The 25,047-nt window shown below is 46.6% G+C and overlaps 1 protein-coding gene across 3 annotated transcripts in view; it reads right to left on the bottom strand.

The window, feature by feature from the left end:
* LCA5 (lebercilin LCA5) overlaps positions 1–25,047 on the bottom strand; it is a 489,123-nt gene that overhangs the window by 293,150 nt on the left and 170,926 nt on the right. The window lies entirely within an intron of this gene.

Raw genomic sequence — 25,047 nt, forward strand, 5'->3', positions numbered from 1 at the left:
TTATTTAAGATGTCTCTTTTCCAATTGTCTCACATGCACCCATTAATTCCTACTCTATTGGGAGAAGCAGGTGCACGCACGGGGGTAGTGAGTTTAGGTGATAGGCCCAGAGAACCTGGCCTGTGCCCTGGCCCTTCTGACTGCCATGTTCTTCATCTGCTTGAGGAACAATGAACCACTGGAAGGACTACATGTTCCAGAAAAGTTGTGCAAGTGCTTTGGGGACTTGCACCTGGGCTCTTTGAATCCATCTTTAAATCCTTAGGAGTGTGTACAGCGCTGGGCATGCACCACAGGTCATCTGCCAAGGATACTTGTACCATTTTCCACTGTTCGCAGCAGTATGCCACACCAGGTTTTGGTCCCTCGCACTACACATAATATTGTGTTCATTATGCCTACATAGGGAAAGCCTTCTTGCAAGTTGCATAACAACTTTCCCATTCTGCACCCTACCAGAACAAGGCTATCAGAGTTGGGCCTTCTCTGTGAACCCCCAGAAAGAGCACTGCCTTTCTCATCCATTCCCAATACACAGTCTACAACCTCATTGAAGATCCTCCACTGTGGTCTCCTTAACACTCAATCTGCAGTGAAACACCAACCAGGACTTTATTGCACCGCAACGGGTTGTATTGCCTATGGCCCACTGAAACATGGCTTCAATCATCCTACAATCCCTTCATAGCAGAGCTAGTACCCAGAAGGTATAATATGTTATAGGTCAAAAGGGATAAGGGGATAGGACATGGGGTAGTGAGTATCTTTCGAGACTACCTGTTGTTCATGGTCATCCCCTTCCCTGGTTTGCCAGGTAATTGGAACAGCCTCCCCCTCTCCTACCTCTCCTCACCACTATGTAGACACCATCACACCATTAGCCTTGTGACATTCAAGGAAGCCTGTGGCTTCAGATTTGCTCCAGGCTCTGCCTGCTCTCGGGTTTTAACAATGTGTAGTTGGCCCTACAAACAAAGGGCCACCCACTAATGCAATCTTCTCCTTGGATAAGGCTTGGTTGTAAAAAATAACTCTGCTCCTTTATTTTGTCAGACCATTTCCTGAAATAACCCACAAGTCCTGAACAGCTGCCCACACTAAAGTCATCAAGCTCATGATCAAGATGGACAATACAAAATAGTCTCAGGGGAGCTTGCTTATATTAGCCCTCAGCAGTCCACCCTCCTCGACAAGGGTCTACAGCTCTTGAAGCACTTCTCCTTGGCATGGTGGTAGCCCCACCACTTCCTCTAAGAATCAGTCTCATTCAGTGCCCAGAAGTTAAAGAGAAAGAAACAGGCAAACCACAAAGTTGAAACCAGGTGGCGCAAACATAAAAACCCATTGCGCAATTTAATCTACAAACTCCTCTGCAAAGAATATAACTTTCACGCCCCGTCGCCGGGGCGGACATGGCATTTAACTGTAGGCCTATGTTCAAAATTGGCTGCCGTCTTCTGAAAAGGTACCTAGCCCCTTTCCTATTTTTATGGCACCAGCCATTCTTGTTGACTTTTTTTTTTCCTTCAACTTTGGCGGTGGGAAAAGGCACAATCGCGCCCGGAAAAGGGGGATTGTGATTGGTCAATCCACCTTTCCCGGGTGCGTATGCACAAGACAAATACAGATGGTCAAAAGTAGTTACTGCATGCTGAGCCAAGAAGACTGAGCTTGCATCCAATCGGTCAGAAACAGACTTGCTTTGGGACCTTTGTAAGTGGCCCCAAAACTGCTTCCCAGAAGTAACACCTACTACCAGCTTGAGTAATAACCTCAATTATTGCTTCCATAACAAGATTAGGACTATAAAACAAACTGACCGTGATGAGGGGGGGCGTGGCTAGAGACCGATGGAGTAGGACGGCTGCTCGGAATGCTCCCGCCTGATCTGTCATGATCTGCTGTGAAACTATGCTTTTATGCAAATATATGATCTGAAAACATCGGGATATGCATGCGAATATCTGGTGATTGCCCAGCTGGAAGGAGAAGCATTACAGTCGCGTTGCGGAGAGACATGCATCGTGTAACCGAAGACCCTCTGGCGGAGCTGAAATCAAGATGACCGGGGCACAACAAAGGTATCAGCGGAGGAGTTATATAGAGTGGAACGTCCTGTGAAATTTGCCGTGCCCGAGTGAGGAAGAAACAAGAGGGAGGAGGACACAGAGACTTCAGGAGTGCCGCGGGTCGAGAAGGGGAGGCAGAAAGCTGTTGATCAGAGCTACCTCGGAGTGCAGCGAGGGACGACAGCGGAATGCAATGATCAGTGATGCTGCTGCTGAGCCGAACAAAGGCGGCGTGGGACTCATTGCAGCATGGGACTTCCCTTTGTGCTAGAGAGCACCCCGCTAGCATTTGGCGAGTCCATTGGATTACTGCAGCAAGACCCGGAGCGGCAGACAGGCATACTGCAGGTATGGGGAGGAGTGGAGAGGGCTCCGATGAGCGCTGCCTCCTCTCGGCAGTAGAGGCTGATGGGGGCAGAGTGTGGGGAAGCCTCTCAGGGACATCAGTGACCGAGGCCCAGGTGGTGACAATAAGACCCTGGCAGATTGCGGTCAGAGACCACGCGATAAAGGCCTATTGAACCCAATGAAAGTGATGTATAACTGCATCTGGCCGCAATGCAACTGAAGAAGGGCTCTCTGCTGCATTGAATGAACGTTAGAGGAACAGACACTTGGCTGGCCAGAGCCAGGCACTGCAGCAGCAGAGCATCTCATGAACCCAGGCCCGGGGGTGAAACCAACACCATAGCCCCAATTGCTCTGGGACTACAGTAGACAGGGCAACTGTAAGATGTCATGAAGATGTAAGGAACGGACTGATAATGCGCGTAGCCAGCACCTAGTGGTACTTTGACAGCGACAACACCGCACGTTCCCACCAGGGTGGGATACCGTCACAGAAGCAAACGAGCCAGTGCACAGGGGCGACCCCTCCGCTTGACGGCACTGCATCAGTCGATCCTGCCTAGGCAAATTGTGGTACCATAGTCCCCCTTACCATTGAAGGCTCTGCTGGCCAAAGCGGCTTAAGCGGCGCACACGCAGAGGCAATTAGAATACTGCCATCCTGAGCAGGAGCGATTGGGGCCAACGAGAAAGTTAGCAAAAACCAAAACGAATCAGCCCACCATGGACAACTTTACTAAACCAAAGCAGCAGGTGCCAGGAGGTAGTGCAGACTTGGCGCAAGAAAAGGATGGAGGCGGAATGGAGCTGCACAATCAGGTGGTGCTGGCCATAGCGGATCTGAAGGCCACAGTGGGGACGCAGATCGCAGCAGTACAACTGAATGCTGGACTTTTGCGTCAGGACGTGAGGAAACTTGCAGAGCGCACTACCATGCTGGAGACACAAGTGAAGGAAAACTCAGGAGCGCGTTGTGACACATGCGGATAGCCCCGTTTTTCAGCAAAAGGTCAGTCTGCTAGAGAACAGAGTGGAGGAGGCAGAGGGACGGGCCCGAAGAAACAACATTCGCATAGTGGGCCTGCCCGGGAGGGAGGCGCAGACCCTACAACGTACATTGAAAACCTGTTGCCCCAACAGATCGGGCCTGGCAACCTCACACAAGGATTTACAATTGAGAGGGTGCATAGGGCACTAATCAGGAGCCCTCCCCACCCCCGCAGAGCACCCCCAAGACCGGTCATTGCTAAGGTTCTGAATTATAAGGACAGGGATAGAATACTGGCGTATTCTAGACAAGGAGGCGAGCTGAAGAGTACCTCTGCAGATTTGGCGGTCTACCCGGACTACACGTTTCAAGTGCAGATGAGCAGGGCGCAATTTTCAAGGTTATACATAAAAGCAAGACTTGGTTCTTTGATATCCCAGAATATACGCAAGCTTGGGTGGACAGAGGGAGAGAGAGTTGGGCCCGGTGCAAAGGAGCGTGATGGCGACCGAGGAAAACGAAAGGAGAGCCCTGGTCAACCGGAGTTGAGAGATAACTAAGGTACTTTGAACTGCAGAAGCGGCATGGTAGAGTGTGCTGATAGAGTGGGACAAGAACATACACCCGGGGCCGGGTGGCTCTTACTAAAAAGACACTTTGTCGGAGGAAGAGTTTCAGAGTGCTTGGAAAAGGGCTTTCTTGTATAAAGCGGGGCCTACTGGCAGTACAGGGTGGTGGATTCTGCACCCATGGTCGCGCTCGTTACGCCCTTGAGTTCTGATTTTTCTGGGGCACTTGTTTCTGTGCCCACTTGCTGTGCACTTGCCCCTGGCTGGACAGCTTGGGGTGGAGGCGGGAAGCAGGTAGGACTGAGCAAGGGTAACACAGCTGGGCAGTTATGTTTAGCTGGGGAGTTGAGGACATTTATGGGGGGAATGGGTTGCCTGCATGTTTGTTGAATGGAATACGCAGTACTATGTTCCGAGGCGGAGCATCATGAGGATGGATGCAGATGACTACAGGGGTGTCAGTGAGGAGTGGTCTAAGGAAAGGGGATATAGGTAAATGGCAGATACCATAGACGTATTGCCCTGGAATGTGAGGGGTTTGAATGCTTATGTAAAGAGGAATAGAGTGTTTACATACCTTATGAGAAAGAAGGTGGATATCGCCTTCCTGCAGGAAACGCATCTTACGGATGAGAAACAGGCCCTAATAGCCAGCAAATGAAGAGGGCAAGTATTTGGGTCTACGTATTTAGCTTACACTTGCAGGGTTTTAATATGGATAGCGCCCTCAGTACCTCTCAAAGTTACTCACATCAAAACAGACAATGAGGGCAGTATGTTGTTGGTACAGGGCCTGCTGGAACATGTAGATACATGCTTAATTAGTACATACGCCCCTAATCACAGTGCCGCCAAGTTTTTCCAGACTTTGTACCCACGCTTAGGGCACAATCAGTATAGTAACATGATGTGGGGCGGAGACTTCAACTGTACGTTGAACCCGACCCTGGACAGGTCTGACACCAGATACACTAAACCTTCTCCGCCTGCCAGAACATTTTGTCTTGGAAGATGCTTGCATAGTTCTCCACCCGGCAGCTAGACACTATTCTCATTTTTCAGCGCCACATGCAGTACATACAAGGAAAAATTATTTTTTGTAGGGAAAGAATTGGTCCATCAGATTACGCATGCTCAGTATGAAGGCGGAGTATTCTCGGATCATGCCCCACTTAGACTACAGTGGCAATATGTGGCCCCTAGGGCCCCTATACCTACATGGAGACTTAGTGAATCACTGAGTGACCCCCCCATTCCAGGATAGCATTCATAACTGCATCACAGACTATGTGGTGCATAATACGGGTGGTGTACCAAGTGCTGGAACCTTCTGGGAAGCACTAAAAGTGGTTGTTGGAGGGGGTTGCTATGGCAAGGTCTAGCGGCGTCCAAGCAAGCATAAATCCTTAACTAACCTCTACGGAGGAAAGGCTGGCGGTATCAGAGCAGTCCGAAGAGCAACATCCAGCCACCAAAGCGAAGTCTAGGGAATTAAAGCACGAATGCATGGAATTCTGGGACAGGCTGGGTAAGCACATTTTCGCCAAATACACGGAGAGGCAGCATAAAGAAGGGGACAAACCAGGAAGATTGTTAGCATGGCTGCACAAGAAGGAAGCGCAAACAAGCCCTATATACTCCATAAGATCGGGGCAAGGAGACTTCTGCTACACCCAAAACAGGGTTAATGAGGGAAGGCACCAGGGTCAGATGAGCTACCTAGTGAATTCTATAAGGAGTATGCACAAGTGCTGGCCCCCCATCAGCTCAGCACTTTCAATGATTCCTATGAGGCGGGGGTTCTCCCATTAAGTCTGAGAGAATCCATCATTATACCTTTCTTAAAACCCCATAAATCACAGACGGACTGCACGTCTTCTAGGCCGCTCTCGATGCTTAATCAAGATCGTAAGATACTGACAGCGATATTAGTGACTAGAATGAAAAGAGTGATACATAAGTTAATGCAACTGGACCAGACGGGGTATGTCCCTGGCCGAAATATGACCTGGAACCTGAGGAGATCACACCACGTGATTCATAGCACATGGAATGTCCCAGGACACTGTCCTATCACCACACTGGATGCGGTGAAGGCGTTTGACTCACTGAGGTAGGATTGGCTCTATGCAACTTTGCATAGATTCAGATTCGGGCAGGTGTATATTAAGTCGGTACAAGTGGTGCATACTAGGCCGATGGCTAGAGTCAAAACTGGTAGATGTATCTGAGCCGCGGGAGTTGGGGAAACTCACTGTCACCGTTGCTCTATGTCTTGGCTATGGAGCCGATTGCCCAGTAGCTCAGGACGGAATACAGGGACGCTGGTATTTAAATAGATAGGGGCAGGCACCTGATATCCTTGTATGCTGATGACACTTTATTATACATTCAGAACGCGGAAGACAATGTGGAGCCGCTATTAAAGGCCATGTCACTGTTTGAGAAACTATCGGGGATCGCCATCAGTATAGAAAAATCTGCATTATTCCCGATACCAGGGCTGATTGGGTCAGTGAATGGTACGCTGCCATTACTGGCCCTACAGCGGAAAGAGCATCTGTTTTGATTCTTGGGGATCAACATGTACTATGACCGGAAGGAAGAACACATACACAACACGTTACACGCACTGGAGGATATTCAGAGCTCTATGAAGTTCTGGTCTAAATTGCCACTGTCCATGATGGAGAGGGCGGCTATGTTGAAGATGGTGGTACTGCCCAGACTACTACACTTTTTTGTGAACGTCCCATATTATATACCTAGAAATTGGAGAGCATCAGCAGAAGTTTCCTGTGGCAGAATGGGCAGTGTAGGATAGCGTTAGCATCGTTGTATAAGCCACATGCGGAGGGGGGTATCAGAGTCCCGCATTTCGAACTATACTACATAGCGGGGCAACTGCAATTTGTGGTGGATTGGATTGCAAATGACCCAACACCGGACACACAATCTACCGGAATGCGTTATTATTTAAGGGAGACACTGTGGATGGAGAAACCTCAAGGGAACCGGCGGGCACATCTGGTGTCCCTAGGTGTGAAGATTTGGGATAGAGCCCTGGCAGTGATGGGGTTGACAGACCCTTTATCGATGCAGACCCCTCCGGTCCATGTAATGTCAACCTCGCCTCAGGCGTGTAGGGACATACGCAAGTATTGGGAAACCTGCAGGGCGGCCAGCACAGGGGACCTGTTGCAGAACACCGAGTTTGTACCCTTCTTGGAACTGGCAAGACAGACTGGGCTACACTTAGGTCTATATGTCACATATGATATGATAGGTTATTTATAACACGCTTAATATCCAGAGGTGTCTAAGTGCGGACCCGGGGAACAAACCTGTGCTGCTCGTGTCGTCTTGCTTCCAAGGTGAGCATGTTGCCCCTGAGCCATCCTCCCTCCCTCCCTCCATATTGTAGGCATTTTTGCCAAAGTCCCCTGCCTTGCTCCGGGGACCTACAGTGGGGTGGCCAGGTGGGCTGGGTCCCTTTCCAAAAGGTTCCAGGTCTCTATTCTGCCTGTTTTTATTGCGTATGTCTTTTCTGTGCAATAAATATACCAGAGTTCTCTCCCTCTCCCGATATCGACGCTGGGGAAAATCTCTATTACGAAAATCTTAGTATTATTATTATTATGTTAATAGTGCCCAAATGGTTCAATTTATTAATGAACTAACCAGTCAGACTGCCCACCTCCCTTTTTAGGAAGCTTTGCCAGTTATGCAAACCACTAATCTGGGGAGCAGAGCAGCCTAAGGTAATATAATAATATTATATAATATGATAGTTTATTTATATAGCGCCTATAGACGATGGGAAATACTAACATAACTGCTGGACAAAAACAGTCTGGGAATTACTGACTTGGAATTAGATTACCTAGTAACTCAAACATTGTGTGCATGTTACTGGTCCCAGCCTATGCTTCTTCAGTCCCTCACAGCACCGGAGGAGCAGGAACCTCTCCAACACTGCAGGAGCAGTGCATCGCCGCGGGAGGGAAGCCGGAGCTTCCCATCACACTGAGGTAGGCCCGTGGGCACGTCCGACCTCATAATTCTGCAAAACGCCTTCCCGATCGTAAAAGCACGGACATTGCACTTTGTGTCCCCTTTGATGAGGAATCATCCTGCCTGAATCCGCCCCACGCCTCTTAGGGCATTTATACAAATGTTCACGTGTTCCTGCTCTGGTGGATCACGTTGCAGCCATTCTAAGATGGCCGCCCCATGTTCTTAGGCTTCTGCCTACCCTGTTGGGTCCACCCAGGCTGTTGCTGCCTCACCATTGGCCGCCTTTGTAACAAAAAGGAAAGCCTGTGGTCAGGCAGGACGGAAAGGCTTGGCTAATACTTTGTACAGGGGGGTAGTCCTGTCCTCAGACATTTGCACTACAATGAATTGTTGCAGTGATAATTCAAACAAACCTCCACAATAATGCTAATACAATGAAAACAAATATGCATTATTGGGAGAAGGTACTGGAAGACTGTTATGGTGTCCTTTATTAATTAGGCCCCATAAGTAACAATTGAAAAAAATCGAAAATACAAAATTTGAAAAAATATAAAAAATATAAAGTGAGCCTTGTCACCAGCTAGGCAAGATGTGTTGGAAAGGTAACATATATTTCAAATGTTTGGTGCACATTGAATCACGTTACATTTTCATTGGTGACAGGTGGGCACTGAATCTGGCCTCTTTAAGTTAATACAAGCCAGAATTCTAAAGTGACATTTTGAAATGCACTGAAAGTTCAAAGAAAGGTACATTTACAAAATAGTGCATAGTTGTTTTGCCTGTGTACAGCTTTGCAAAGTACGACATCATATTTGCCCAATAAACATTGTATAGCAACTGTATCCACAAACATCTGCATCAACGTCAACATGAAGGTGGTGGTGAAAATTCAGGTCATTGTTCTAAGATTTCAGTAAGAACATGGTGACATTTAGACGTTTCGGCTGTAAAAGGGGTAGCAGCCTTCTTCTGGGGCCCGGCAGAGCAGGTCTCCCTATGGATAAAAAACAATATAAATACATATTGTTACATGTTCCAGGAGGTGGATCAAAAAATGTAGAGAATAAGAGAATAAAAGTCTGTGAGAGACTGTTCTGCAGGGAGACCCTCAGGTTCCAGGCACTAACCTTGCGCCTTGGTAAGGGGATTCAGAAACTGGTAATTGTGTGACAAAAAATGCCAGAGGTTGGTGTTCTGGTTTCTGAGAGGTGTGGGTTAGTCACTAGTAAGGAGATCTGTGGGTACAGAAGACAAACAGGGGTGTGGGTCAGCAATATTGTCCACTGAAGGCTGCAGCTAATATACTGCAGAGGGAGCACAAAATGGTACATTTGGGCTGAGGAGCGGCAGTGTGTCGTTCTGCGGGATCTACTTGGTGAAAGGTTCTTGCTTGGAAGCGGGACGCCAGTGCCAGCCTGGAGGTCTGGAGACTGGGAGTCTGTGTTGACAAAAAGGGGGAGAGATGCACAAGGACAGTGAGAATCCTCCGTGAAAATTCATCACTGTGCTGGGGAAAGTGGGCGCAAAGCAAGGGAGTCCTTGCTGCGGTAGAGCACTGACCTTTGTGTTAATTCGGGTCTTGCGCGCTGGATCCGTAGAATCGGGACGCTTGCGTTGGGCTGGAGGCGAGCTGTGTGTACATATACTGGTGCGCCTGCGTGGGAGAGCAGTGTGGGGAAACCGCGAATGCGTCCGGGCGTCTGGGACGAAGTTACCATGGCGCCGGGGACGCATGTGGGTGCGCGACTGGGGTGCGTGGCTAAGTGTGCTTGTAGAAAGACTCGAGCTGGAGAAGCAAGTGAAATATAACTGCTACATGGGTACGGCACCAGGGCTCTGTGTTCTGGTCCATGTTAAGTGAAAAAATCGTCAGTTTCCCGCCTCTGTACAGCGTTTCCAAACACTTAACATCATTATTTTGGCTTATCCCTTCTCCCCTGTGTTTTCCAAGCCTCTCAGACGAGTTTTTCACTTAACATGGACCAGCCCTAGTGTGTACACTGTTTGTACCTACCCTCTCGGCAACTTCTGAAACTAGCCTATTGTTTGCATAACTGCAATTACTGCATTTAACTTCTACCTATTTTACAATTTGAATGTTGCATTATATCTCATCTGCCTGATTACTTGAATGCTGTATTCAGCTTATATCTACCATGATATTTGAAGATTGCATTTAGCCCTTGCTTGACCTGCCAGCCCAGCATTGCATCAGCCTATATCTGCCTTTGCTACTTACACGCGGCACTAGCCTACATTGGCCCCACCTTTTGATTGTCGCATCGAGCATATACCTGCCTTTCCATTCAAACATGCATTAGCCCACATCTGCCTTTATTTGAATTCTGTACTTAGCCTACACCTGCCTGACAATTGAGTGTTGCCCTAAGATGATGCCTAACTATGCAATAGCCTAAACTTGCAACTATTTATAACCTGCTCTTCCTTGCCTATGATCATGAGTAAAACCATAAGAATACAGATAATACACCTTGTACTAGGCCTCCTTGCCATAATGGGCTCTTCCTCCCTTGCCTCATGCCCACCCAAGGATAGAAACATGAGACTGAGAGCAAGTCTGTCCCGCCTCCGCGAACCCTCAACAGACCATACTATTAGAGGCTTCTCTCGTAAGGCTGCCCAACCTATAGGATTAGCCAATAAATGTACACAACACCATGACCATAATCATCTGTCCACTGTCCTCCCAGCTACAACCCAGATAAACTTCTAAAGAGCCACCCAAACTAAAATTAAACAACCTCCCTCTACTAAACCTTACTATCTGGGTCGCTCATCAACGCCAGATCTATGGTGGCTCATGCAGCTGATGTTTGTTTGTTTATTTATTTGACAATGTGCACAAAGCCCTTGGGCAGGTGATATATCGGACACCCTAACTAATGAGAATCTGAACTTGCTGGTCATAACCAAGACCTGGCTCCAAGAGGCCGCAGGCCCCACCATTATGCTAGCTGGACCAGATGGTTACCAACTACTAAGAGCTGACAGACCAAACGCCAGAGGTGGTGGTCTAGCTATTATCCATAAATCAAGCCTACCTATCAGACTTACTACTACCCCATCGTTCCATTCCTGTGAAACTCACAGCTAAACTGCACCTCTTATAACCGTACCCTCATCATCTATGTGATCTATAAACCACCTGGACCGTTAGGTTCCTTTTGAGGATGATTTAATTAGTATCCTGACCAATAACACTAATGGCCATGCACAAATTCTGCTGTTGGGAGATTTTAATCTTGGCTTCAACGATAGCAATGATAAACATGCCCTATCCGTAGCCTCACTACTGAACGATTATGGGCTGACACAAAAAGTCTCTACCTCTACACATGCCAAAGGAACGACCCTAGATTGGGTTGCTGACCTGAACTGTAACATTAGGATTACTAATATAATACCTCAATCGTGGACTGACCACCACTTAATTTCCTTCTCTGCCTCACTTGACCTTATCCACCCTAAACCGATAGTTATGGCACCGCCACATTCTACTAGGAGTAAAAAAGACATTATTGCGGAAAATCTTCTACCACATCTTCCCCCTACTCTTGACAATCTAGTTAATAATACAGACCCTACCCTGCTTGTGCAAGTCTTCAATAGCGCCATGACAAAGGCACTTGACACCATCGCCCCGATCAAAACCCGTAAAGGTAGTGTCATGATTCCTGACCCTCATGTACCCAGCCCTCCAAGATGTCAGGCTTGAGCCAGGCCACGATCACCTACATGGCCCTTAAAGGCCTCTCCATCCCTCTAAAGACCCACTTGGAGTCAGACTTGGCACTTGTGGCACCAGACTCACTCACTCCCATAGGATAACATTGGGGATTGGACTTGTAGTGCATAGATGGGGACAAGATGGATGCCCCCACATATTTCGGTTCCCTGAACTGCATGTGCAGTCTAGTCTTTTAGGTGTGGTCAGCCCAGAGACACCTGGGATACCCAGAGACTATTTAAGCCACGCCCAGGCTGAGAAACATGCTTTGTGTTTTCTGCACCTGCAGCGTGACACTCACCGTGTTCGGATCGGTCTCCAGTAGGCCTGCATCTTTCTTCTGCGCTCAGCTCCTGCAAGAACACAGTTAGGAACAGCCTTACCTTGCGGCGCTTCTACCCATCATTCAACGCTCCTTCTGTTCTGTGGGCATCTTCGGCGGTGTCATTCCCATCCCGGCACGCCGCTTCCTAAGGAAAAGGCAAAAGAAAAAAGGCATTAGTAAGCATTCAGCAAATCTTCGCTTATTTTTAAAGACTGTACGAGCTTCAAACACTTACCTGAATCCCAGCTGCTCTTGGGGAACTCTGTCTCCGGAACTTCTCATCCATCTGCAAGAGGGAAAAGACACTCCAGGTTAGCGTGGAAACATCTAGAGGCGCTGCATATGGCGCTTACTCACTGCATTTCTTCTTCCTAACCGGCATCCACGCTGAAAACCTTGCGGCACCTAAAAGACACAGAAAAATAACTCAGTTCAATAAAAATACGAAAGGGTCGCATCGCGCTCTCACTCACCGTCAGCGCTACTCATCTCAGCAGCACGTCGCCATCCCCAGACGCTGGCCATCATCTAAGGAAGGAAAGGAATGAAGTTAGAGAACTGTTCAAAAGACTCATTATACTTACCTGTCGGACTCTTGCCTGTGAAGTAACTAGGCAGCAACAAGCCTGCATCAATCAACGCGCCCCTGCGCTGAAAGCAGGACGGAGAGCACACTTTCCAAGAAAACAAGGTGAGCTGTGTATCAAAGGGAAGGGCTGGACCCCGGGCAAGAAGGGGTTCAAGCACACAGAGACAATAGGGAGTTAAACTCTACCAATCCTGTGTTTCAGGCCCAGTCTCCAGTCGAGTAGACTCCAGGGAAGGGTTTTAGGTCGTAAGAGGTCAGAACAGGCTGAGTGACGTCCCCGTGGATACCAGGTGAGCGATACAGGTAGACAGATATCTCACCTGAATAATTGGTTCACACAACAATTGAAAGAATTAAGGACTCAAAAAAGAAAGTTGCAATCAATTTGGCGCCATTCGCCTACCGAGGAAACAAAATTAAGTTAACCAATCACTCTAAACTGTACAAAAAGGAAATCATTAGCACTAAAAAGAACACCTTCAATGATAAAATATCCAAGGCTAAATCAGAAACTAAGGAATTATTCTCTATCCTTCGTGAAATGGAATCACCCATACCTCAGGTTGACAATACTCCTAAAGATAAGCCTTGGTGTACTAACATACAAAATGCCCTGTCGGGTAAAATTAGCTCCCTCCAAATCAAAATTGCCAAAAAGAAAGCTTCCCTGCTCCTACCGACTGAGCCTTCACCTCAGCAGCAACCACCTTTAAACCCACATAATAACACCCCCCATCCACTTAGCTTCAAAAAAATATCCATAGTCAAGACAGAAAAAAATATACTTTCACTCAAACTCTCTAACTGCAAAGGAGACAACTGTCCAGCCCAAATTATAAAGGATGCAGCTAGAGATCTAGCCCCCCTTCATCTCGAAGCTCATCAACGCATCCTTTAAGACTGCTCAAAAAACAAACTTTAGACCCATCCATACCAACTAACTATAGACCCATCACCACAGTCCCATTCTTACTTAAAAATATCGACAGAGTAGCCTATCTACAAATTCAGGACTACCTAGAAACTAATAACCTACTAGGCTCACGTCAATCTGGCTACCGCCCCCTTCATGGCACAGAAACAGCCTCGATTGACCTCAAGACCCAAATTGACGAGTTGAAGGACAATGGTAAATCAGCTATGCTACCCCTCCTTGACCTATCAGCAGCTTTCAAACTGGTGGATCATGCAGTTTTATGCAACCATCTTAGTTTAGCTGCCCATTTTTCAAGTGATGCCATAACCTGGGTGCAATCCTTCCTTGCGAACCATACAATGAGAGTCTTCTGCCCTTTAGCAGCCGCTAACCCCAAACAAGTCTCCTGTGGCGTTCCCCAAGTATCATGCGTATCTCCTACCATGTACAGCATCTTTACTAAGCCCTTGTTCGACATAAATTGGACAGACTGGGTGTCACCTACACTAACTATGCAGATGACACTCAGATCCTCATCCCCTTTTGGGCAACTTCTTGGAAGACTCTGCCTTAGTAATTAGGATATATCTCCTCATTCAGGCATGGATGGGCCTGGTGCGCTTTATAAATAAAATGAATACAAATACAAAAAATACAAATGGCATCCCACGGCCTCTGCTTGAATGACGACAAAACAGAGCTACTGATCCTAGGCTCAGAGACGGCTATTAAAAACTTAACCCCAGTTACGCCTCATTCAACATCGATAATAATGTCATCAAAGTGATGCCTGCAGTCAAAACCCTTGGTTTCTATCTTGACTCTGCACTTACCTTCAAGAAGCAAATTAACTCTCTTGCATCCTCTACAGCATATATGTGCAAATTGATCGAGCTTTCAGACAATTCCTATCTGAGACAAGCTGTATCACACTAGCCAATGCACTTATTCTATCCAGACTGGATTACTGCAATGCTTTATATGCGGGATCCAACAAGTACATTATCCATACATTGCAAAGACTCCAAAATAATGCCCTTAGAGCAGCTTTAAATATCCCGAACATTCAGAAGAGATGCCCATTGGCTTAAAATTAAAGACCGGATTTCCCTTAAAACCCTCTCTCTCACTTCCAAATGTCTTAATAACATAGCACCTCCATACCTTGTAGAGAGAGTAAACAAGAGAACCTCTGACCGACCTACGAGAATGTCCAATGCTTACACCCTAGAGGTTCCTAGATCTAAAAGGATCACAGCCGGCGGCTCTAGCTTTCCGGTTATAGCCTGGAATGGACTCCCCCTAGATCTTAGAACTGACCAAGTGTACTCCAGATTCAAACGGAAAGTCCTCACTTGGCTACGTACTAATTACACCTAACCTGACCGCTTCTCTTCCCAACTGACCCCCCGCCCTACATACTCTTAAATGCCCTTTAGAATTGCAATGCCTTAACATTGCCAACTATATATTCTGGCATCCCTTGCCTGTATCTTGAGATTTTATCTGGAACCACTTGGTCACTGCTAACTCAGGGCTGCATTTATATTATCACTGCTTCAACTGTTTATTATTCATTGTATGTAACTACCTACTTCTGTAACTAAGCTCCATAAGTATCCTTGCAATGCTCTGTAACTAAGCTTCTTAAGTATTCTTGTAATGCTCGCGCCCAGCTACCCGAGGGTCTTGGTCTGCGCTATATTAAATAAACAAACAAACAAAACAGCTACTCTTGCCCCTCTGCACGTTAAGCTAGAAAAATCACTACGACACAGTAATTGTTTACCTAGCACAATAATGAGGAGCCCCAAGGGAGCGTCTATGGACACTCCGGATATAAGAGTTTGGGAATGTTCGAAATAACACAGGTATCTCGGTATTGAACACTATTTTTCCTCGGAAATGCTTCTGCATAAGATCCAAGGCCTTCCCATAACTTTTGACACCACTTTCCTGAAGGGGTTTGCATTGCTAGGGTTTGAGGATACGAATGAGGACATTTGAGCATCTCAAGGCTTTGGGAGCGACAAGTAATATACATACTCTGTGGATCAAAAGCTTGCAGGCCTCCTTGAGACCCACCCAATAGCCCAATAGTTAACTACATATTGAACTCAGTGGGTTGCACTCATTTCATCACTCTACAAACTAACCTCTCTAGTTGTATGCAACCATGTGTAACTTTGAGGGGAGCATTGGCAGGCAAATAACAGACAATCAACGTGAAACACATTCTAATGGCATCAACGCGATACTTATACAAATTAATTCAATTTAAATACTTACACCAATTGTACCCTGCTAACATTGGCCAAGTTCTGTCTACAAATTTCAGTCTGTTCAGGTGTGGACACTGTGCCCTCTAGTTATTTTGGCCAAATTTCCTCTACCATTTTCACCTCATTTGCCTGCAGCTGTTGCGCTGTTTCCTTTTCATGTTCTTTTATTCATTTACAGTGGTGTATTATTATGGTTTGAATCCCCGCCTACCCTTTTGCTTCAATACCCATAATTTTGTCTAGTGCCTTCTGCACTTCTTTTAGTAAGCCCCCTTTGATCACAGAGTAACAAAGAGGAACTGATCGGTCCCACTGGTCTCCCGTCTCCGCCCTCCAAATCTCCTAGATCCTTAATAATATACTGCAAGGGGTCTTCCCCATCACCCAAAGTGTATTGCATGATGGACTGTATGTCTGGGGTGTTGGGTTACGTTCCCCGAAGCGCGTCCCACACCTGCGCTCTAATGTTGTAAAACGGTGCGCCATTGTGCGCATCGTCATCTAATCTTACTCCCTGGTATCCTGCTTTAATCGACACATCCCCAGCCTGATCTCCCACGATCACCAACAGCAAACCTTTCATATCACCCACGGCAAGGGGTACGCCCACTGTCTGTTTTTTGAATGCATAAATACACTTCACCACCCCTGCTGTTAAAGGCGGGAGCATCTTAATCAAGTTGTTCTTATCCATTTGTGCTGTGGGCACGTACTGTGCCCTACCTACGTCCTTGTGCATCAGGGGCATCTGCAAGCCTATTCTCTTTCCCTCCTTTCTTTCGACACATCCCATTTTCCTTGCGGCTGCCATCAGGCCAAACCTCCTTACCCCCTCTTTCCACAAACTTTCCACTCAAGGTGTTATTTCGAGTGGCTGTTGCGCCGCCTCCTCACCGTCTTCCTCAAACTCATCTACGGTACTCCACCCATCGTCTCCTGGATCCCTGACTTCCTTGCCTCTACCCCATCAGGGTCCTCAACATCCTCAATCATCTTCCACAAGTCTAAAATATCCTTTCTATTTTGCAGCTGCTTGCCTCTGTACTTCGCTGCTAAAAATGTAGTCATATGTTCCAAAATTCCCTTGTTATGAGTGCCTTTCTCTGGCCAGGAGTGGGGCATTCCGCCTTGTGTTTCTGTCACCCACGGCTTATGGTATTTTTAAATGTTTTCCCTGGTACAAGGGCAAGGCCTTATACATGTACTCTAATGGGGTCTCCCCTCCCAATTCACTGATGTACATGCTCTAAAGCGTCCCTACGCTTCTAATGGTGTGCAGCGGAATTCACTGTTTCCTCCTCCCCGTCAGCCCATGTTAATTGCCCCCCCCCCTTTCACATGCAAACACACACCCACCCACTCTCACACTCCACTCACTCAAAACTAACCACTATTTTAACAACGCCCCTCCTCGGGCCTTCACCTTATACAAGAGAAAATCGCAAAACACTAAAACAACAAGCTAAAATAACAAGCTAAAACAGCAACCACTGCTGTCTCCGAGCCCAGTAATTATGCAGGGCTCCTATTTATCTCCTTTTTCCTCCGTTACACAATATAAGTGGTAACGCCTTTGCCCCACACTCGGGGAGGTTCCCTACACTCCCGTTTTCCTTTCTGTAATATCCTCCTTAAAAATCAATAATAATAAATGCGAAAAATCACACTTACACCATTCCAAACAACCTCGTCCTCCACTCACTCACCCACCACACTCTTCCCCATATACCACTCCCCTACTTGTTATCACTTGCAAGGGTAAACTCGCATATGCGTGTTAACCCAAACTCCTCCATCACAGGGCTCTGTAAGAAACCAGAAGATGTCTCACCCGCTAGTCCCCGGGGATCTGTTATTCAGGTGGCCAGGACACGGCCATCGCTTTTGGATCCAGTTCCTGGGAGTGGACCAGTGCAGAAGGATCAGTGCGGTGAGGGGTCCTGGGGGAGTGGGACACCGGATGGTGAGACGCAGTATCACTCTGTTCCCTGTGACACCTCAACCCCATCCTACCCAATGGGATATTTAGGAACTCAAACACCCCCTGACCCCCACTTTTCCTGCATGAACACTTTTACACAGTCTGCTCTGGGAGAAAAAAGACTCACACCCGAGCCATGAACCTGGCATGTCCCAATACTATGGTTCAGGCGAGGTCAGGCAATTAACGACAATCATTCACACCTGACTTCCAATACACTTCCCCACACTGATAAAAGGCGGAGCATGAGAGCACACTGAGCGAGGCAAAACACATGAAGGTAAAGTCGTCAGCTGAACGAGGGGAGAAAGACGACCAGGCACGAGAGGTTCGTGAGAGGGACAACACCCCTGACCTTGTTGGCAGAAATCTCTTACTTTCAAGAAACCTTCAAGGCAGAAAACGTAAGATCAGGAAACCAGGCTCAAGACACCTGCATTGTGTGTCGGAGATACCAAGGGTCCTCCCGCGTAACTGACCAAGGTGGGGAGGAGCAGCAGACACTGTGGAATCGTCCTTGGCTCCAAGAACAAAGAAGCGACAGAGAACAACACAGCCGCTGAGTTAGGGAGATCGATGCCAGTGTTGAAGTCAAGGTTGTAAGCAGCAACATTGTTAAAAAAGCACTGGAACCAACATTGTTAAACGCGTGTGATGAAAAGATGCGAGTGAAGCTACATTGCTGGTGAATATTTGAACAAAAGAAAGAAAGAAAGAAAGAAAGAAAGAAAGAAAGAAAGAAAGAAAGAAAGAAAGAAAGAAAGAAAGATACAATATCATTGACAGAGTGGTGCAGCACTGTGAATGTGCTCAGTCGAAGGTCCCTGTACGGTATCCTGATAAGAGAAAAGAAAGTAGAAGATTGATGTGAAGTCTAAATTGTGTGAAGTGAATCAAAGTGGTCCAGCGATGGTTCAAGCAAAACCCATTGCACATTCGAAAGTCTTCGATTCTGGTATCAAAGGGGGATCTGAGCCCGGATGAGGGGGATCCATGGTCCGAGCCCGAACAAGTGAAACCAAGATGTGAACATTGTGGAACAAAGGGATCTGAGCCAGACGAGGGACATCCATGGTCCGAGCCCGAATGAGGGAGACCAAATAGTGAACATTGAAGAACAGGGGTCTGAGCCCGGACGAGGGACATTCATGGTCCAAGCCCGAAGGAGGGAGAAAATTTGTGAAAGTCAAAACCCTGACAAAGAAAAGGAACTTTTGTGTTTTGTTTGCAGCCTCAGGCCCTCTGTAATAAGAAACTGTAATTGTGAGAGAGACTTTGGCTGAAGGCCCTGATGCCTATGTGTTGAACTGTTGCCTTGTGGTAAAAAAGCCAGAGTGTGTGCAAAGCCCACACGTGCCACCTTGCCCCATGCTGAAAACGTGGGGCAGGGAAGGAAGCTGACTGCTCAACTATCCTGACATATTATTTCTTGAACACTTTTCTTTTGCATACATTGTATCCCACACCATTTTATATTCAGTAGTAAGGATTGGCAATAGGTTTATAAGTAAAGGCCCTTTTGTTTTGACAGACTCCACTACGACTACGTTATTATATAATGGTCGTAGCCTGCTCCCATCTTTAGATTTAGGTTTAGATAGGCATTCTACTAACCAATTGAAGCTCAATGAACACCCTTGAAAGGTGATCACTTGTGTCTGTCTTCACTGTTTGATACCATGCCTTCCTTACAGCTCCAACAATGGGCGGCACTCTCCCCAGAGCTGTGCCCCGCTTCAAAGAGCAGGCAGCCCTTCTGTGAAAACGACTCCTGCACACCTCTGGGAATGAGGCGTCTGGGGACTGGTCGCTGCAGGTGGGCGTGGCCCCTTGGGAGAGGCGGCCTGGAAGCCTCCGTGAGTGCGGCGGTTGCTGGGATCACATCAGGGTCACCAAATGAAGGCACGCCCCGGCACGCTCATAAAAGAAAAAATGCAACCCGCTAGGGAAAAAGGTTTTATTTCTACAAAAAAGAAGTGCATCAGCAAAGAACACTGCTGCTGCTGAACGTGCTGGTCTCCTTAGGCATTGCAGCACATAAGCACAAACAACGTCAGTTTTGACGTAATTACATACAGCACAATTCTACAATACTAATTGAAATTGAAGGAGTCCTATACATGTAGGGCCTGCTCCATATGGGAAGCAAGGCCATAGGCCCATCTTCATCTGCCCATCCTCGTCCATGTGGGTGCAGCTGGGCTTGTCATCCGCGGTGAAGGTGGCCTAACAATTAATTAGCTACTGTTATTTTATCGTTGTAACAATGCACCTGGCAGATACAGGGATGAGCCGAGGTCACACTAACTCACATGCTCCACTCACTCTCAGACAGATCAGCAACTCCCAAGGTCCTCCACCTTCATTTTAGGCTATAATTTAACTCCAGCCTGTACCTCGCTGCACAAATCATGTGACCCATTTGTGGAGGTACGATAGCCTTGCCTTCTTATCTTAGTGATCAATCGATGGGTGTAAAGGTTTTATGGTCGGCGGCCTGTGTTTGGATGGTGCTGTGGCATGCTGGTGTCTCAGGATGAAAGCATTGTGAAGCTGTTTTTCTTATGTTGGGATGGTTGGGGGCAGGAGGGCCTTGCTATCTGTTCCATGGAATGGTACTGGGAAGAGGTGCTCTGCTCCCTTCTCATGCAAGTGCAGGGTGCATTCTTTCCAGGGCACAAGGGTCTGTAACGTCTTAGACAGTGGAGGATTTTATGGATCTCTGAAACCTGCTCTGGGTGGGGGTAGTGTCCAAGCTCATGCAAGGGCTCGAATACTAAGACATAATGTTGTTCGTCGCGCCTGGGCCTGAATTCTAAGATGGCTGCCGTTAGCTAAAATGGCGTTCACGCCTGCATCTTACTATATAGCTTCTAATGCATGCACTAAGGTGACCGTGCACCTTCCTCCGTGTGCACCCCCCTGCTCCCTGGATGTGCGCTCATGTGTTTATTACTCATTCAGTATCACCTAGGGGGGTGGGAAGATCCTCTTTCCTTCCAAACAATGTATTTATTTTATTTATTTACATATTTTCAAAGCGCCAAAAGCACATAGGCATCGGGGCACTAACAAAGACACAAAAGACATTCCAATTAGAAACAATACGTTTGGTCAGAGGTACACTACAGCCTACTATGCATGAGGCCGTCACGGTCCTGCTAAAACCAAATAAGCCAGGAGAATGTATGGGCTCTACAGACCAGTCTTCTTGATAAATACTGACACTAAAATATTCACTAACATTTTGCAAAAGGACTGTTGGCAGTCATGACGCATTTGGTACAACCAGGACCAATCCAGATTCCTCCCAACTAGGTCCACTGCCCTGAACCTTCGCCACCTATTTGGCATAATGTCTCAAATTAACCCCCAAGCTAATGCAGTTGCTGCAATCCTCGAAACAGAATAAGCTTCCCATTCAGTATCATGGAACTTCATGTTCCCTATTCTTGCATGCAGTTACTTTACTCTGCCCCAAGCGCCAACATATGCGCAAAAAGAGCTTTATCGGAGGGCATAATACTAGGAAGGGGTACAACACAGGGTTGCTCCCTGTGCCCCTACTGTTCGCACTTTGTCTGCAGCAATGGCGGAAAATATCTCTTCGAGACATGGGCATCGAGCACTGCACATCTATGGACGCCCAGATATATTATCATTATACGCAGATGACACCATGCAGCATATACGTAACCTGGAACAGAAACTCTGCCCGATTCTAGATGATATCCAGATATTCTCAGCCTACTCAGATGTTCTCAGCCTACTCTGGTTACCGCATCAACTGGTCCAAATCAGAATTATTCCCACTGACGCCACACAGCCACCTGGCGATCTTATGGGCTTTTATAAGGGCTCCAAATGATGCAACATATCTGGGGATTCGTACTTCCAGAGCTTAGATGTCCCCGTTTCCGGACAACTTAGCGGCCTACCTCCCTACATTGGAGAGTAAGCTGGAATTCTTGACTCATCTTCAGATTTTGCTGTATGTGGTGAAAATGATAGTCCTGTCCAAACTGCTGTACTACTTCACCAAAATACCGATTTGGTCTGGAAGGGCATTCTTTTACAAACTTCAGTCATTAATCTTGAAGTTTGTCTAGAGAACTTGGGTGGTTAGAATGGCTTGGGATGGTATGGTCAGGCCGTATGCTCAGGGGCTTCAGACTGAACCGGACATTGAATTGTACGGTTGTGCTGCTGAGGCACAGTTTGCAGCCCACTCTTATGCCACCTCCCTGATCCACCGGCATGGTGGAATTGCGAAATATAGTGCTTGACCCCTGTGCCTCTGATCTTTGGGGATCAGTACTCATAACTGAAATACTCATAACTGAAAGTTTGACCCGGTCAGGACTACAGTCAGTGCTTGTTCCAGGCTGTTTAGGAGATGGATATAAACAAAAACTAAAGTAAATTTGCCCCGTTGTGGGGGTAACCGGGCATCAGGGCTACCCAAGACAAATGTATACAGCTCAAATCAGATCCCAGTGGGACACTCACTATGGGGGATATGTTCCAGAGCGGTAGATTTGTCACCTTGCTGAATTCACCGACATACTAGGAAGTAACCTTACCAATATACTCCAATACATTTGCATGTCCACAGCTTTTAGGCAGACCTGGCCGACAGTTCAGAACGAGCTGGAAACCCACACATTGGCAGACACTATCACATAGGACCAGGCAGGCTGAAGACTGGTTTTGGTAATACATAGCAAGATGCAGCAGGACCTTGCAACCACACTAAAGATAAAAAGAACAATGGGAGGTAGACATAGGCAGAGAGATACCTGAAGAGAAATGGGCACTATACGGTCTCCTTACCAAGGAAGTCTCCCTCAATGCCAGATACTGCCCGATACAATTCAAGGCTCTTAACATACTTCACTATACCCCGGCAATAGTAGCTAGATTCGCCAATAGTGCCAGTGATGCCTGTCTCAAATGCAACTGTGCACCGGCTGACTTTATACACATGTTCTGTTCATGCCAGTATATACAGGAATTCTGGTCCGAGATAGCGGGTGCCCTAACAGAAATGACAGGCATATCTCCTGCTTTAGAACCGGAAAAGTACTTACTGGGGGATATTGGCAATGCTTCAGTCGTGAGTCGCAGGCTATTTAACATACCATGATTACTTGCCAAAAAATGCATCCCCCGGATGTGGAAATCCTGGCATGCCCAAACAATACAAATGTGGCTGAGGCCTTAGCATATTCGAATGAGGGGAGGAGGACTAGATCGCTACTATCCCAGCATCGATATGACCTAAGAACATATGATGTGGCTACCACACATACGTGAACAGCTTGGCCGTTGAGGAAGGTGAGAATGTAGAATGCCCTAGATCCTCAATCTTTGTTGGGCATCTGGAATCTGATGACTTATTTTGGGATATTGTTTAGAACCTCGTTATCGTGGAATGCTGAGAATACACGTACCAAAGCATCAATGCTGCAAGCACGGTTTGTCTGTCATCGATGTCTGGATACTGTGGCTACCTATATGGTGGTATGGGGGAGGGCATAGGGAAAGTTGGGGGTTATATAGTGTTCTATGGTTGCACTGTAATGATAAAATACTAATAAACATAATTAAAAAAAAATAAAAATCCCATAAAAATGCTGTGCATTAACTCCTATTGTCTAAATCGGTTTAGTCATAGATTGTCGGCACACCCATATGAAGCAACAAATGTATCTTCACGTGGCCCGAATCTTATAGAGTTATTTTTGTTATCCAGTCTATGTGGCATGATTGCTGCATTTGCCTGTGAAAAAAAAATATGTTCAAACTGTTAATCCAATATCTTTTCAAATGGAGAGGATGCCCCCATTTATTGTTTATTTAATTATTGTTTGCTTGTTAGGCGCTTAGACAATAAGAACATACTGTTTCAAAGCGCCCATTATCTAAATGGAGTAAATATGTCTACAATGTTAACCTTACCACACACTCTTACCACACCGTCTTGTGAATAGACTCCTCCAAATCGCTCCAAACACCATTGCTATATCTTTCACATTTAATTCACATAACTAGATTACATCATTCTTAAGGCTCTGCCTGGAATGCAGAGTCCAGTAATCAATGAGTAAATATGATCCTAATTCATAGCCATAAAACTCTACCATTAATTCCTTCCTAATGCACCTTATGTCCTGTGTTTTGAGGGGGGGACTGAACTGGCCTCTAACTAGAAAACACAATCATGTTTCATGTATGACTTTCTAGGGCAGGCTCCTATTGCCATTATGGTTCACTTTCGAATCCCACAGCTTAATTCAGTGGCTCTACTTGGTATTTTGGGGCAAGTAGCCAATAAATACTTATATCTGTAATTGGCTTCTCTGAATAATTCCACTAACAACTCATTTCACATATTTTGCTACCGAGGGGTTTTCACCACATTAGATTTTTGCTACCTTTTGCACGTTTGAATCCTGTCACAGAGGTTTCAAAACATCTGAATTTTGGAAACATGAATATCACCAGAGACTGACTAACCACATCCCCTTCTTTTTTCCTCACCTTCACACCACTCACATGCCCAGAGGGCTAGTGAAACAACATTAAAAAAACACACAAACCACACAACCCTCTCTAAGCATGCTACAAACCCAATACCTTCAGACAACAAAAAACTCAGACACTGGGCGCCACTCTCCCGGACACATCAGATCCAGTGCACATAAAGCACATCTAGAAATGCAGGCACCCAAGATTCTCCTGGTTTGCACGCATCAGCAGATGAGCACAACCTCTATCCTTTCCCACTCTCCCTCACTAACCAATCCTACCCACTTTTCTTACAGAGCCACGTGAGCGCCTGCAGACCATGCAAATGGCAGTGGTGCGTGGTATAAATCAACATAACGTTATTCGAATAAGAGGACATAATTCACACCTTATTACAAAAACAATTCTATTTCACTAAATACCACATTAAGTGAATTTGGAACCTATGCTATCTGAACTGGGGCTTGACATTCCGGCACTCATCGCACTCATTTAAGTCCTTGGTAGGACTTTCTGTAAGCAAATATTAGCTCTTGTCTAAATAGTATGTTATGAGCGGGCCGCCAACTCTACACTTGCTACTAGCCAGTAAGAAATAGTGGTTTGTAAGAAATTGTGTGATGTGTGTATGTGAAGAATGGAGTGGGCAGGAGACCTTGTGCCTGGTTTGTAGCTTGC

This window comes from Ambystoma mexicanum, chromosome 4p, assembly GCF_040938575.1.
Source record: "Ambystoma mexicanum isolate Mex_15411 chromosome 4p, UKY_AmexF1_1, whole genome shotgun sequence".
Lineage (NCBI taxonomy): Eukaryota > Metazoa > Chordata > Amphibia > Caudata > Ambystomatidae > Ambystoma > Ambystoma mexicanum.